Source organism: Bison bison, unplaced genomic scaffold (assembly GCF_000754665.1).
Source record: "Bison bison bison isolate TAMUID 2011002044 unplaced genomic scaffold, Bison_UMD1.0 scf7180017864465, whole genome shotgun sequence".
Taxonomy (NCBI): domain Eukaryota; kingdom Metazoa; phylum Chordata; class Mammalia; order Artiodactyla; family Bovidae; genus Bison; species Bison bison.
Window position 1 is genome coordinate 6,335,477 of NW_011495026.1, and position 12,721 is coordinate 6,348,197.

A 12,721-nucleotide genomic window follows, 5' to 3' on the forward strand; every position below is an offset into this window, starting at 1 on the left:
AAAAATAAAGTCAGCCACTGTTTCCACTGTTTCCCCATCTATTTCCCATGAAGTGATGGGACCGGATGCCATGATCTTAGTTTTCTGAATGTTGAGCTTTAAGCCAACTTTTTCACTCTCTTCTTTCACTTTCATCAAGAGGCTCTTTAGTTCTTCTTCACCTTCTGCCATAAGAGTGGTGTCATCTGCATATCTGAGGTTATTGATATTTCTCCTGGCAATCTTGATTCCAGCTTGTGCCTCTTCCAGCCCAGTGTTTCTCATGATGTATTCTGCATAGAAGTTAAATAAGCAGGATGACAATATACAGCCTTGATGTACTCCTTTTCCTATTTGGAAGCAGTCTATTGTTGTTCCATGTCCAGTTCTAACTGTTGCTTCCTGACCTGCATACAGGTTTCTCAAGAGTCAGGTCAGGTAGTCTGGTATTCCCATCTCTTTCAGAACTTGTTTTGGTGATGTCAATATTCAGAATGCCATTTTTTAATGAGAACTTGAAACACTGAGATGGCCAAAAAAGTTGTTCGGGTTCTTATAACATTGTATGGAAAAACCTGAATGAGCTTTTTGGTCAACCCATATGTAACATTAACTATCAGTGGAAATAAGAAAGTTATTAGAGAAGAATGATGAAAATATGAATACAGTTATTCTTAGTTAAGCAAAGCATGGTGGAATTGAACACACACACTGTTTCCTGTTCTTCATGACCCCAATTAAATTACAGTAAATATATGCATACATATGTAAATGAAAAAAATAGAAAATAACTGAGTATCAGTATAATATGTACAATGATGTATACCATTGAGAGCTTGCCTAGTGGCTCAGACAGTAAAGAATCTGCCTGCAATGCGGGAGATGCAGGTTCAATCCCTGGATCAGGAAGATCCTTTAGAGAAGGAAATGGCAACCTACTCCAGGATTCTTGCCTGGGAAACCCAATGGACACGGGAGCCTGGTGGGCTATAGTCCATGGGTCACAAGGGTCGGACATGATTTAGTGACTAAGCCACCACCATACCAGTGGGGAGCAAGCTGATTCAGGATACACAATCACAGAAAATATGGGATGAAAGAACTAGAAACTACAGACCATAAGGTAAGGTACAGGACTAAAAACAAGTAATAAGAAAATGTCTGAAACTGACAAATCAAGAAATAGAAATAGAAGCACATTATTTAGAAGTCACAAGTGACATACAAGAAGAAACAACAAAAGCATTAGAGGTGGTGAATCTAGGATAAGGCAGGTATGAGAGAGGACTGCTATTTTTCAGTGTATGCTTATTAGTTTGGGTTAATTTTTTAAACTAGAATTATGAATAATATTGATAGAAATTTATAGAAATTTTTTAAAATGTCATTAAAAAACAAATACAAATAGCAATATCTGCCTTCATTGAGCATTAGCTTGGAGATAGTCACACTGCTGAGTGTTTTCATTATTCTAATATATTTGACACTACAGTCTTCAGAAATAGGTGATATTATCATTACTTTGCCAAAAAAGGTCCGTCTAGTCAAGGCTATGGTTTTTCCAGTGGTCATGTATGGATGTGACAGTTGGACTATAAAGAAAGCTGAGCACCAAAGAATTGATGCTTTTGAACTGTGATGTTTGAGAAGACTCCTGAGAGTCCCTTGGCTGCAAGGAGATCCAACCAGTCCATCCTAAGGGAGATCAGTCCTGGTGTGCATTGGAAGGACTGATGTTGAAGCTGAAACTCCAATACTTTGGCCACCTGATGTGAAGAGCTGTCTCATTGGAGAAGACCCTGATGCTGGGAAAGATTGAGGGCAAGAGGCGAAGGGGACGACAGAATATGAGATGGTTGGATGGCATCATCGAGTCAATGGACATGGGTTTGGGTAGACTCTGGGAGTTGGTTGTGGACAGGGAGGCCTGGCATGCTGCGGTTCATGGGGTCACAAAGAGTTGGACATGACTGAGCGACTAAACTGAACTGATCATCATTTAGATTTTATAGATGAGGAAACAGTAATTTGCACAGATCACATAGCTGTTAAGTGAAGAAGATGAGATTCAAGCCTAGGGCTGTTTGCTTCTGATCTTGGGTGGCCTTGGCCTGCAATGGCTTGGAGCAGAGCTTGGTTTCTCAGCCAGAGATTGAGGCCAGGTCTTGGTGGTGAGAGCCCCAAATCCTAAGCACTAGATCAGTGGTCAGTGAAAAGAGCCCTGGCCCTTCGGCTTTGCAGACAAAAATTCAACAAAGATGGAAAGTAGTGAAGCAAGTAAAGTATTTACTAGGAAGAAAAAGAGTACAGTAAGTGTGGATAGACACATGGGTAGACTCAGAGGGAGAGTCCCCGAGCTGTGCCCTCATGGCAGTTTGAGTTACTTTTATGGGGCATTTCTTCCAGGTTTCCTCTGGCTAATCATTTTGATTTGACTAGTTCACAGTCCATATCTGGAATATCTCAGGATCCTACCATGTGTGCAGACACATCTCTTAGACAAGATGTATTCTCTGCAAAGGCTGTGGGTAGAACAGCCCTTGACATCACTCTCTTTTGACCTCCAAGGAGCGAGCCTTTCTGTGCATGTGTGGTCAGGGAGGTCTCTTGACATCAAGAATGAGAAATATGTGGTCTGGTCAGGGCCCTGCCTCCTCCCTTAATTTTCCTATTTCCATCTTGGAGCTTTGATCCAGGGGATGAATCTCCAATTGCTTTACCCTGGATCAGGAGCAGGCGGGGGGTGGGGTGGGGGGCGTCTACCTGCTCCTTCACTTCTAAATGCTCTTAATTTCTGGACAGTGCAATATTGTAGAGTTGAAACTTTTGTCTGAAGTCACTGATTCAGTGATTCTGATTGGGTTGCATATCAAAATGACCCTCAGGCAGCATTCTATTACCAGTAGGTTAAAAGGGAAGGAAGCTACTCTGAAATGTTCAATAGGATATTCTCAGTTAACAGGAAATAGAAATGGAGGATTTTAAAGCCCTAGATGGTTATGCTGTAAAATTCAGTATATTGTAAATGTCTAATGAAAAGTTAAAGTGAAAATGTTAGTTGCTCAGTCATGTCTGATCCCATGGACAATAGTCCACCAGGCTCCTCTGTCCATGGAATTCTCCATGGAATACTGGAGTGGGTAGTCATTCCCTTCTCCAAGGAATCTTCCCGACCCAGGGATTGAACCCAGGTTTCCTTTATTGCAGGCACATTTTTTAACATCTGAGCTACCAATGAAGCCCCTAAATGTCTAATATCAGATTCTAAAATACTTAATCATTTATTATCTTAGAAAAGAGAAAACATAACTGATAAATGTTCTTTTGGTTTCTTTCTAAGTGTAAACTAATAAGGTAACCTTATTATGTCTCAATGTTCAGTGAGCACTCCCAGTTTATTGTTGGCATAACTATTACTAGTCATAATAATTTTGATGCCCCAGCATAATTATTAATGTAACCCCATTTATTCTCAATAGTGTCCCAATATAGATGATAAATTTATATGGCTCCCAAAATACTTTATGGAAGCCACAGTCCCAGTACTTAAGTATTGAAGATTTTTAAATTCTAGAAGCAAGGCCCTTGTTATTATTAATCATCCGTATTCCCTGGTAGCTCAGACAGTAAAGAATCCACCTGCAATGCAGGAGACCTGGGTTTGATCCCTGGATCAGGAAGATCCCCTGGAGAAGGGAATAACTACCCCCTCCAATATCTTGCCTAGAGAATCCTATGGGCCAAGAAGCCCAGAGTGCTACAGTCCATGGGGTCACAAAGAATCGGACATAACTGAGCAACTATGTACCTATGCTTAGTCACTTAGGTAAGAACTTCCTGCGTGAACTTCTCAGGTATTCTACCTGATCTGAGAATCTTCTTGCTCTTTATCTTAAATGCTTGATACAAAATGGGACTTTGGCAACTCAGTGAGTTCCCCACTTCTTTTTGGCAGAGGACTTAAATCTTGGGATCAGGCCAGGCATCTTCCTACTCCCCCTTCTAACTCCTGATCTAATTAGTTTCAAACAGAAGGAACACCTAGGTGTCCCTTAGCTTTAAAAATTTAAATATACTCTTGGGTTTCCCAACAATTTACACCCCAGACTTCACCACAGACTTGTAAATCTCCAAACTGTGTGAGATTCCACCCCCTCACCCCCGCTTGGCTTCCTGTGAGATTAGTGACTCCTGTGGGGAAAGGGACACTTGTAAGTTCTAAAATTTACAAGACTGCTATGCTTTCTAAAGTGTAAATTGCAAGGAAACTCCAGAGTGCTATTAAACATTTAAATGTGGTAAGCATCATGCCCTTCTATCCTCTGAGAATAAAGCCTACTAAGAAAGAAAAGAGAAAGGGGAGCAGCACTTGGGTCTCTAAATCCTTCACCAAAGTGTGAAACCAATATTGGAGGCATCCTAAATTCAGTAGCAGGAATACAAGCATATCCTTAACAACTTGGTCTTTTGGTCACCACATTAAGAATATAATTAACTGTTTAACACATAGCTGACATACACCTAGTTATTAAATGGTTGAAGCCCATCTATCCTTTAAACAATACAGGTATTAGAAATGTGGTAGTGGTGTTAGTCATTCAGTTATGTCCAACTCTTTGTGACCCCATGGACTGTAGTCCGCATTTAATGTCTATTGTGTGACAGTTCTTTTCATTCATGGTACTGTAAGTAAAACATCATTTTTTTTTTTTTTTGATTGATGCTTTTGACTGTCGTGTTGATTGTGGTATTGATTGATGTTCTTGAACTGTGGCGTTGGAGAAGACTTTGAGAATGCGTTGGACTGCAAAGAGGTGAAACCAGTCAATCCTAAAGGAAAACAGTCCTGAATATTCATTGGACTGATGTTGAAGCTGAAGCTCCAATACTCTGGTCACCTGATACAAAGAACTGACTCATTGGAAAAGACCCTGATGCTGGGAAAGATTGAAGGCAGGAGGAGAGGGGGACGACAGAGGATGAGATGGTTGGATGGCATCACTGACTCGATGAACATGAGTTTGAGCAAGCTTTGGGAGTTGGTGATGGACAGGGGAGCCTGACGTCCTGCAGTCCATGGGGTCGGCAGTCAGACACCGCCGAGCACGTGAACTGAACTGAACTGATTGTAAGTGAATCTGATAATCAAAACTTAAAGCAAACTTACAAATTGTCTTGTCTTAAACAAGACATCCATAGGTTGAAAATAGAGAGGACCATGGAAAGTGACTTGCCCGAAGTCACAGAGGTAGTGAGAACCAGTTGCATTAAATGCATGAAGTTTATGAAAGAACAGCTTTCTAATCTATTAAGACTTCTGGAGTAGAATACATTCTTTGCATAACATTTTCACAGCCATCTAAGAGAATGTTGAAAATGCTGTGGCCAAAAATACTATTTCCTGACCCAAAGATATTCAAATACAGACTGAAATGCAGGTGTGATTGTCCCAGTGCCCATTTTGTGCTGTTAAGTACAGCCCCAGGATTCTTTCTAGAAGTTGTAGTTCTACTTGCCAATTTTATCACCTAAGACTCCCAGGTGCAAATATATACACTCATAGAAAATAACCAATTTCAGCTTAAATGTTTCTTGCATTGAAGTCAATGTTGTTGCCTTTGGCTCCTGTATCTCTATTTCTCCTTCACCTACCTCGAATGAGAAAAAGTGATGGATTGTACCATTCCAAATGATGAAATTCTAACAGCACAAATTTCTCAATTTTGGAGAGCAGGACAGAATGACTGTATTTTCAAATAATCATACCCCCACTTTTCTATGGTTTATGCAGGATTACCAAGGCATAGGATAGAATTTACTGGTGGTTTGGAGTTTCAAACCCAGCAGTAGTAGAAGTAAATGGAAACGGAAAAACAGATGTAATTCTGAAGCTTCTTGTTGCCAAAAGAAATATGAAACCACTGACATGTTCTCTGTTTTTTCCTTTGTTTCTTGGATTACACTTGATTCTCCTCATGGCAGCCTTAAGGTCTTCTAGCATCTTAGTTACCTTCATGTAGAAAGTGTGTGTCCTCATTAAACCCTCTGCTCTTTTCATTCCCATTTTGTCCCATCTTGTGCCTTAATCTCTAAAATGTTATTCCTTCTATTAAGAGTTTCAAGTATTTCAGTTCTCCTCTTTTGTTTCTCTTTTTAATTTAGTTAGTTATTCAACTTAAATCTGTTTATGTTGTTATATTATCTTTTAAAAATTTCTTCTATCTTGTTTTTGATCTTTGGGAGCTATTTGAGAATATATTTCAGGCCTTCTAGCTTCATTCACTCGTCTACCACAAACTGACACTTGCCAAGGATTAAAGCATACGCTGCTGTACCTGCTGACCTCCAACACCCCCTGAGGTAGTCCAGGGTAGAGAGCAGAAATGAGACACTCTAGTCTCCGGGCAACTGGAAGGACAGGTCTTCAGATAGTTAGATATTCTCAGGAGCTGATTTTATAAGCCCAGTTCTTATATCTCCCCATATCTAGAAAAACGCTATAATCTTTCATGGTGATGACTGTTTCCTGTGACTAGCAGAAGCTTCATGAGACCAGCAGAAACTTTCTAGAAATTCAATGTGCTTGATTATATGTACCCCTCCATTACCAAAATCATATATATAGATAAATAGATAGATATAGATAGATATACATCTATATAGACATGTATGTCTATGTATATATATATGTATATATCTATATATGTGTGTATATACATATGTATATATGTGTATATGTATATATCTATATATACATATATATACATATCATATATCTATAGATATCTATGTATATACACACACTATATAGATATATACAAATACACATAGACATAGATATATACGTATACACATAGACATAGATATATACGTATACACATAGACATAGATATATACGTATACACATAGACATAGATATATACGTATACACATAGACATAGATATATACGTATACACATAGACATAGATATATACGTATACACATAGACATAGATATATACGTATACACATAGACATAGATATATACATATGCATATATATGTGTGTGTATATATATATATACTGTCCACCCTTGCTACTTCTTTGGAGCAGTTTCTCAGAGCTCTCTGAGGTGCTGTCTGCATGCTATCTGAGCATGCAGTCCTCATATCGCCCCAAATAAAACTTAACTTGCAACTCTCATGCTGTGTATTTCTTATTTTTTCAGATGTTTAAGAGAATGTTTGAGAATATGGAATTTGGACTTGACTGATGTGGTTCTTACCATTCACCAATTCTGCAATTTACTTAACTACCTCAAACATATTTCTTCATCTTTTAAATTGAGATGATAATACTTGACAGTGCTATGGCAAAGATTAAATTAATAATGTTTGAAAAAGTTGATCATAATATCTGGTTTGTAGTACACACTTAATATTATGACTACATTAAGCTATAAGATAGAGAGGGAAATGAGTCTTTTTTAATATCAAAATGAAAAATATGAAATTTGGGAAATTTTAATGTTTAACTACAAATGAAAATATCTTGCAGCATAAATCTAAGTGTAAATGTAGAAACAAATCTTGATAGCATACTTGGGATGTAATTTGCAAAAGGTAGTATCGCTAAATAAGAACTTGAATTGTAGATCCAAGTGTTTGCTTATCACTGTTCCTTCCCTTAATCTGTTGTTATGTGTATGGCATGTGTGTGTGCTCCATCGCTTCAGTCATATCCGACTCTTTGTGACCCTATGGACTGTAGATAGGTCCATAGGCTCCTATGTCCATAGGCTCCTAATCCTATGTCCGGGATTCTCTAGGCAAGAATACTGGAGTGGGTTGCCATGCCTTCCTCCAGAATCTGTTATATGGATGTAGTCACATCACTTACCTTTTTGATCCTCACTGTCATCATCTATTATATAAAGGAGAGAGGGTTTCCCAGGTGGTGGTAGTGGTAAAGATTCCACCTGCCAATGAAGGAGCCGCAGGTTCAATCCCTGGGTTGGAAAGATCCCCTGGAGCAAGAAATGGTATTTCTTGCCTGGAAAATTCCATGGACAGAGAAGCTTGGCAGATTACAGTCCATGGGGTCACAAAGGGTTGGACACAATTGAGTGACTGAGCATACACACACACACACACACACACACAAAGGAAATAAAATTATAGTGTTGTAAGGTTTGCAAAACTGCTATCACATTGTCTGATCTATAATATTGTATTATATATCAATAGTATTGTACATCTATAATATTGTATTATATATCAATTATTGACTTGGGGTGAGTTTGCAAAGTTTACACTTGTATTAAGTAAAACCTGCATATCAGAATGAATTCCACTAATTCAAAATGACACATTTTTTCCATATACATTAATGTTGGTACTCCACACATTCTGTGTAGAGGCAACGGAAATGAATAAGTTATACTTGAATGGGGAAGAACAATTTAATACCTTTTATAAACCCTGTTATTCAATAAGTGCTTCAAATTGGACATAATCTAAATGTATGTGTGTGGACAGTCAAAAAGTTAGATTGAATGACCTCTAGTGGTTCTTTCCTATGGGTTTCTGATTTACTTTCAAGAGAAATTTGAAACTGCCCTACAGTCTGCTGGGATTTCTGGATTTGATAAGTGGCTCCCTGGATCTATAAAGCCATAGAAAAACTCTTATATTGCACATTTTCAAACTACTCAACCTCCTAAAAGATGACATAATCACAGAGCAGTATTTAAATGTAGGGACACTAAGTTGAACCATGGATTTTTAGTTTGTATTGTTATTTTTTAAACCAACACTTGGCCTTTTCATTCACACTGATAATGACTTCACCCATGTTTTTTTTCAGAAATCAGTATTTTACTGTCACAAGAAGCTACAAATGTGTCTGAAATGTGTGATTTAGTGTTTCAGGCTTTAAAGTCATTCTAAGTCAATTCTACCAATTTTATATTAAATTGGTAACTAAAATGATAAAAATGACTTTATAGTCATAAATAATAAATACCAATCTTTTCTCTTTGTATACTGATTGAGAATTGAAAGATGGTATTAAGATTTCAAAATTTTTATTTTGAACAGAAATGCGGTGATCAATAATATTATACTATTCAACTATTACACAATATTTTAGTATTATTATTAAACATAATTATATACCAGGCACTCTTCTAAAGGCATCACATATTTTAACTAATCAGCCCCACAAAATGTTTTAATTACCTAATGTGGCAAATTACTACTATCCTCATTTTCACAAATGAGGAAACTGAGGCATAAGAATTTAAATAATTTCCCCATGATCACACAGATTAAAAAGTGATCAAATGGTGTTGAAATCCAGTCAGTCAGTCTGGTTCCAGAATCCAGGCTATTAATGATATAAATGCAGACAGAGCACAATCCTGAAAATGAAGAAAATTGTTCTTTTAATATAAATTTAAGCAAGGGGCTTTTAACTTAAATACAAATCTTATACAGTTAGATTTCATTCAAATGAAAAAGCCTTAACAGGAAACTGAAACACTGTGCCTCTTTAAAATGGATAAAGTAACATAATAAAAGATCTCTGGGTCTATCACAGCCCAGAGTAGTTTAATTAACAGATATCAAAGTCATTCATCCAGGATTAAAGTTTCTAAATCCGCTGAAGAAGCTTGTTATTGTGTCAGACAACCAAGATCAGGAAGAAAATGGCCTAACTTATGTGTGTGGGACGTGGGAGATGAGAGGACGAGTGCTGAAGAACCTGAAGGGAAATCACTGGATCAAATCAGGCAACTCTGCAGTTATTATTTTAAAATGTGTTTTTGTATTAAAATTGAATTTCTTACACTAGTGATGGATTTACTGTAATACTAACGATTAATAACATGGGTTTCCCAGGTGGTGCTAATGGTAAAAGAACCCACCTGCCAATGCAGGAGACATAAGAAACATGGGTTTGATCCCCAAGTTGGGAAGATCCCCTGGACAAGGAAATGGCAACCCACTCCAGTATTCTTGCCTGGAGAATCCCACAGACAGAGGAGCCTGGTGGACTATAGTCCAATAGGGTCACAGAGTGAGACATGACTGAGTGACTTAGCATGCAGAAAAGTATCTGGAAAAGTAGTACTAGTACCTGGCATAGAATATTTAAAGTGTTAAAAAAAAAAAAATACTAGTATGTACTCAGGCAAAATAGTTAGAATTACATTTGAAAACTTGCAGGTATGACTATAGGTGTAATATCACAGATAGTGATTCTTATTGAAATTGTCTTACACTAACTAAAACATCTAAGTGATAAAATGTTTACTTTGTTTTTGTGCTAGCATAGTTCAACCTGAAAGATAATAATTTAATTAATGTTATTAGCTGCATATAAATTAACAATTTCATTAGTAGTTATCATTTAAAATTTACTTTCAATAATCTTTCTACTCCAAGTATTAACTACATGTTGGTTGGTAGCAAATAAGTGAACATTAGTACAGCAAGGCAGTTACTTCTCTTGGTTAGAAAAATCCCCTCACCTAGAAAGTTATCTGATATTTCCACCTTTGGATGATTTAAAATCTCATTAAGTCACAGGCTCATTTTGCAGCAGATGCTAGTTTGGATATATGAAAGAGAAGACATTAAAAAAAAAATAGCTAAACTGTACATTTTCGGATGCAAACTCTATATTAACTGATATCTGAAACTCAGGAAAGCTATGTCCCTCTTCTACTTTTTACATATTACTTAAGATTTGTGAACTATTTCCTAAAATTTGAAAATTTTACCTTGAGTATCTACCTACTCTCTCTCTCCCCACACATACATGTATATATAATTACACCTAGAGATATAAAAATAAATGTGAGCATTATACGTTCTACTATAATTTATTCAACATGTCTTCATTGCCCCTAATTTTTTCTCACCATTAATTATTATTAATAAAAATCTTCTATAAAGCAAACTAATATTTTAACTGTCAGAAAATCTTATATAAATGGAAAATTGATTGATGATAGAAAAGAGGCACAGAGATGATTTCCGGATATGATTAATTCCCAGAACACTTTGCTGGTGACCACACCTTCTCCTTGCTTTCTCCTCCCTCCTTATTCCATGGGAGGTAGGAGAGTCCCGTATTTTGTCTCATCACAGCTTTTAAATTCCTTCACCATTGTGTCAACATGATGTCTGTAGGTTAAGAGCACATTCTGATATAATAGATAACTCCATGGAGGATGAAACAGGCTTTGTTTTTATTCTGAGAAAATATAGAAAATATTTGCATTTTTAAAATTTTTATTTTAACTTTACAATATTGTATTGGTTTTTCCATATATCAACATGATATATATTTGCATTTTGTTGGTTTTGCTTTTATTTTGAAAAAGAAATATAAAATACTTGCCAGTTAAAAGAAAAAAAAGCACTATGACTTATGGTTTACAAATAAATATCATGTTTCACATTCATCATGTTCTATTTTGTATGGCTGCATTTTCTGCCCTCTGAGACATTAGGATTTTATACTGCATTTTTTTAATGGGAAAGAGAGTTGGCACCCTGTGGTACAGAAGGAGGTATTTGCTCTCTAAAGCTCTGCTGCTGCTAAGTCACTTCAGTCGTGTTCGACTCTATGTGACCCCATAGACGGCAGCCCACCAGGCTCCCCCATCCCTGGGATTCTCCAGGCAAGAACACTGGAGTGGGTTGCCATTTCCTTCTCCAGTGCATGAAAGTGAAAAGTGAAAGTGAAGTCACTCAGTTGTGTCCGACTCTTCGTGACCCCATGGACTGCAGCCTACCAAGCTCCTCCATCCATGGGATTTTCCAGGCAAGAGTACTGGAGTGGGGTGCCATTGCCTTCTTTAAAGCTCACCATGCTGTAATATTCACAGTTTGTTGTGATCCACACAGTCAGAGGCTTTAGCGTAGTCAATGAAGTTGAAGTAGATGTTTTTCTAGAATTCTCTTGCTTTTTCTATGTTCCAGTGAATATTGGCAATTTGGTCTTTGGTTCCTCTGTCTTTTCTAAATCCAACTTGAAGTTCTCGGTTCACATACTGTTGAAGCCTAGCATGAGACCTGGGTTCAATCCCTGGGTTGGGAAGATGCCCTGGAGAAGGAAATGGCAACCTACTCCAATATTCTTGCCTAGGAAATCCCATGGACAGAGGAGTCTGATGGGCTACAGTCCATAAGGTTGCAAAAGAGTTGGACCCAACTTAGTGACTAACACAGACACACTAGTGACTAAATAATAACAACAACATGTAGGCTATAGGTGGAGTAAAAAGGGAGACCTGGGCACATCTTCTAATCTAAGGATTCATGTACTTGAAATAAAGTATTTTCTTGCCTTTGTCTCTGTAGTGGTTGGTACAACATGGAGATAAAACTGTCCTTTCATCCCTTTCCTCCCACCCCACAAAATGATACCTGCTCATATAAAGCAGATCAACTAGGTAAAGATAGATTTTCTTTATAAAAGTTTTTATTTATGCAAAATTATTTATGCAAAACACATGTATGCCTGTGGCGGATTCATTTTGATGTTTGGCAAAACTAATACAATTATGTAAAGTTTAAAAATAAAATAAAATTAAAAAAATTATTTATGCAAAATTATTTATACAAAATTATTGATAGCTGCATTTGCATCTCTAATACAGTTTCTGGCATAAAACGGGTCTTTTTTTTCAGTAAATAAGTAATTCCTAGAGAAAAACCTAATAATATCATCTATACTAATATCTTCCAAT